The sequence below is a fragment of the Schistocerca cancellata genome, chromosome 1, assembly GCF_023864275.1.
Source record: "Schistocerca cancellata isolate TAMUIC-IGC-003103 chromosome 1, iqSchCanc2.1, whole genome shotgun sequence".
In the NCBI taxonomy this organism is placed as follows: domain Eukaryota; kingdom Metazoa; phylum Arthropoda; class Insecta; order Orthoptera; family Acrididae; genus Schistocerca; species Schistocerca cancellata.
In genome coordinates, this window is record NC_064626.1 from 802,240,500 (window position 1) to 802,245,509 (window position 5,010).

A 5,010-nucleotide genomic window follows, 5' to 3' on the forward strand; every position below is an offset into this window, starting at 1 on the left:
ATAGCGTCTGCAAGGGTGAGTCGCTCTGCAAATAAGTCTTCGATGGAGTGCAGGTATAGATGGGAATGACGTCAGCAGCGGTGAACACGCAGGCACATGGCCCAGAGGAAACTTGACGCTTATTTAGATAGAGATGTCACGTCACTATGCGCACATGCAGGCTACGCATGTCAGACGTGTCCCAATAGAATAGCAGGAGAGAGAAAGCGGTCGAACAGATGAGAGGGATTGCCATTACAACCCAATAGAGCTGGTATGGCCTCGGGTGAAAGCATATATTGCAAAAAATAACAATACATTCAAAATCGCATATGTTGAGAGACTTACACATGAGGCAATAGACAGCATCTCAACATCTGCATGGGCAGCTTGCGTAAGACGCACAGAAAAACTGCAAGATGAAGATGACAACAGGGAAATTGGTAGGGACACGGTTATGGAACCATTTGTCATAAATTTTGCTGAGTCTGATTCATGTATGTCGGACAGAGAAGACAATGGCGTGGATTTCTTGCTGTGAAGTATGTAAGTACCAATTACTGCTACTTATGACTGTGTGACTGTGCCTGCAGCAGCATAAAAAATTATTAGTAGCTCAAGTTTCATCTTTGACCTACTAACGCAATTTTCTTATTTTTATTTTTTATTTTTTTATTTATTTTTTTATAAAACATATTTCGTTCAACTAAGTACACATACTATAACGCCATAGCAGGTTTCACAATGAATGAAAATTAGCTTTTAGTAACACATTAGATGATCTGTTTCTGATATCCTGCTCACAAATTATTAAAACTTGAAAATGTCTTAAATGTATTCAATCACTGCAGGTGCCTAATGTAAGCAATGCAAAATTCGTTTGATTAACGAAACAAATTGTCGTCGGTCAAAAGACGAAACATTAAAAATTTACGGTATTTAGAGAAAGAATGAAGCTACATCATGATTACTGACAAAATAGTGTGTATCATCTTGAAATTGAAGCTCTTCCGTCTGTGTCTGCTTTACAAATAAAACTGTACTTTTGGAAGGGATCTGCCTTGAGCAAAACACAATTGTTTCTTTTTGTGCTAACACAGAGACATTTCGTTGAGGTTTCGGCATCATCGCTGGGCTTTCATTTGCTTTCTGCTATACAATAGGAAAAATATTCGTTGCTACTTATAAATATATAAATTAGAGGTTTTAAGAAAGTTTTTACAAATCTCAAAACAGCATAAAGTTTTTCATGTATACCTTGTTACCACATGCAGTGGTTTTCCTGTTTTTTATGTTTTTCTTTACAGCTGTCTTACTTTCAGAGTCTGTCGTCTTCAACCATATAGAACTTAATGTGGAGAAATTATTTATCTCGGCATTTTATACGATTGGGAATGTTGTGATTGAATTCAGCATTAATTAATTCTATGTGGAAGGTTGTGTGGTGTGTGCGCACGCGCATAAGGATTCTCGTTACCAAGAACGCATTTCTTAAAGTTCACTGTGGAATGATGTTTATGCTAGGGCGCCGTCAGCTGTCTCAGTGCGTGAACTGACGGAAGGAAATTGGCAGTGCCGGCCGGGGTGGCCGAGCGGTTCTAGGCGCTACAGTCTGGAACCGCGAGACCGCTACGGTCGCAGGTTCGAATCCTTCCTCGGGCGTGGATGTGTGTGATGTCCTTAGGTTAGTTAGGTTTAAGTAGTTCTAAGTTCTAGGGGACTGATGACCTCAGAAGTTAAGTCCCATAGTGCTCAAAGCCATTTGAACCATTTGAAATTGGCAGCCTCGCAACATATCTTCCCTCTCTCTCCCTGCAAGAGCGCACGACGCACCTGCCCTCATAGTTGCTCTTCATCCTAGCACTTAGTGACGCTGGTCGATGGGCAGCAGCAGGTGTGGTCACGAGAGCTTGGCCGACCGGAATCCGTGGCTTATCCTGTGGGTACAAAGAAAGGCTCCGACCAGATAGCCCTTCAGGTATACAATACACTCGGTATGTGGCGCTGAACCAGAGTGCAGATGACTGGCCAATTTTTCGTCTTGAGATGCTGTGTTCAAGTAAGACAATCAGCATTACACTTTAAAAAAAAACCATCGCATGATGTATTTCCCCACGTTTCTGTTGGCTAGGATGTAACTTGTGATTCGTGAACAGGCACAAGTGTGTTTCATTCCCAATGCTGTTGCTACATGACTCCTGTATACAGGGAGTATGGATTTACAGCAGCACTGGGACAGTGGATCGCTGTCCTAATATTATTATCCATCCTTACATCCCACCCAGCAGCTATTCACTTGCAGATCAGAGGATGCCACTCTCCTGCACTTCAGTAATACTTTACTGTCCTGTTATTATTGTTATCAGCATGTTGTTCTCAATGGAGAGACGTCTACAGACGTTAAAGTAACCTCTGGTGTGCTGCAGGGGAGTGTTATGGGACCATTGCTTTTCACAGTATGTATAAATGATCTGGTGGCTAGTGTCGGGGGTTCCATGCGGCTTTTCACGGATGATACTGTGGTGTACAGAGAGGTTGCAGCATTGGAGGGTTGCGGCGAGGTGCAGGAAGATCTGCAGCAGATGGGCACTTGGTGCAGCGAGTGGCAACAGATCCTTAACATAGACAAATGTAATGTATTGCGAATACATAGAAAGAAGGATCCTTTATTGTATGATTATATGACAGCGGAACAAACACTGGTAGCAGTTACTTCTGTAAAACATCTGGGAGTATGCGTACGGAACGATTTGAAGTGGAATGATGATATAAAATTAAATTGTTGGTAAGGCGGGTGCCAGGTTGAGATTCATTGGGAGAGTCCTTAGAAAATGTAGTCCATCAACAAAGGATGTGGCTTACAAAACACTCGTTTGACCTATACTTGAGTAGTGCTCATCAGTGTGGGATCCATACCAGGTCGGGTTGACGGAGGAGATAGAGAAGATCCAAAGAAGAGCGGCGCGTTTCGTCACAGGGTTATTTGGTAAGCGTTATAGTGTTACGGAGAGATGTTTAGCAAACTCAAGTGGCAGACTCTGCAAGAGCGGCGCTCTGCATCGCGGTGTAGCTTGTTGTCCAGGTTTCGAGAGGGTGCGTTTCTGGATGAGGTATCAAATATATTGCTTCCCCGTACTTATACCTCCCGAGGAGATCACAAATGTGAAATTAGAGAGATTCGAGCGCTCATGGAGGCTTTCCGGGAGTCATTCTTCCCGCGAACCATACACAACTGGAACAGGAAAGGGAAGTAATGACAGTGACATGTAAAGTGCCCTCCGCCACACACCATTGCGTAGCTTGCTGAGTATAAATGTAGATGTAGATCATCACCATTCCCACCTATGTCTATTGGCTAGACTGTACGGAACAACTGTTAGTGCTGGACTAGTAGCGAAAATATTCTCTCTACATGCAACAGCCGGACAGCTGCACACATAAATACCACTGACCACTTGAAACACTGACAAAGAATGAAGCATTCTGGTCTCTCTCACAAAGGCTACCAAGTGTATTTCCAAGAACGAAACGGGTGGCATCCTCTGGTTTGTAGAAACCTCTAGTGGATGGAACAAAGACATTCCATCCGCCAAGGAACGACTGGTGAACATGTCACTGACGATCTGTAACACCGACAAAAGAACCGTGCATTCCCACCAGTTTCTAGGTGGGCCAGAGGAGGTTGCTTTTCCTAACGCCCTCTGGAGGCAGTAATGTGAGCAAGGCCATCTGATCTCCACACGTCAGGGTGAGCTCCTGCACAAGAAAAAATAAAGAAAAACTTCCATATGTCCTGCCACACCAACAGGCTAGCAGAGACTGAGCGTATTTACCGCCAATTTCCAGGTTGTGGGAGGGGAGATGATTGCATGATTTTTAATTAGGATACAACCAAATGTTTCCAGCCAAAAATTTGAATTTAGAGCAGCATTCCAAAGTAGGTCATACACCTAGGATGTAGGGTAATTGCCTGTCCTGCTTCCCACAAAATGGCTCTAAGCACTATGGGACTTAACATCTGAGGTCACCAGTACCCTAGACTTAGAACTACTTAAACCTAACTGACCTAAGGACATCACACACATCCATGCCCGAGGCAGGATTCGAACCTGCGACCATAGCAGCCGTGCGGTTCTGGACTGAAGCGTCTAGAACAGCTTGGTCACAGCAGCCAGCTGCTTCCCACAAAAATTTCGAATTTACCACGAATTTTAACCCAGAAAATGATGAAATAAAGAAAATTTTCCAACAGGATATAACCCACAATAAAGAAAACAAAAAAAAACATCCTATGTCCTTCCACACCAACAGGTCAAGAAAGACTGAACTTCTTTTCCTGCAATTTTTTTTTCTGGGCGGGACAGGGCTGAGGAGAGGAGGGTGTGGATGGTAGGGGCAGGGAAGGGGAAAAACCCATGTCATCATCAGCACAACATTGCTGTATCTACACCAAGGGGTAGGGAGTTTGGATGGGTGAAGAGTCCAACTTCTTGAATAAATTAAAAGTGGCTCAGAATCACACTTGTTGCACTCTAATGGGAAGGATAGCGTCTTGAAAAAAGGTTCTAATAAGAGTATCAACAAAAGTAACTCAAGGGTAGTAGTCTAATTAAATAAGATTATATGGAGGCAGTTAGATTAGGAAATGAGACACTAAAAGTAATAGCTGAGCTATGCTATTTGGGGAACAAGCTAATGAGGGTTGAAGTGAAGAGGATAGTTCAATGGCTCTGAGCACTATGGGCCTTAACATCTGAGGTCATCAGTCCCCTAGAACTTAGAACTACTTAAACCTACCTAACCTAAGGACATCACACACATCCATGCCCAAGGCAGGATTCGAACCTGCAGTCTCACGGTTCCAGACTGTAGCGCCTAGAACTGCTTGGCCACCCCGGCCGGCTGGATAGTTAGTTAGTTACATGGTCTCTAGATGATTTGAATAATTCCTTTGCCGAAATGATGGGAAATGAAAGAGCTTTCATGGTATGTGCAGATGTTTAGTGTAACATTAATGAAAACATTATTGTT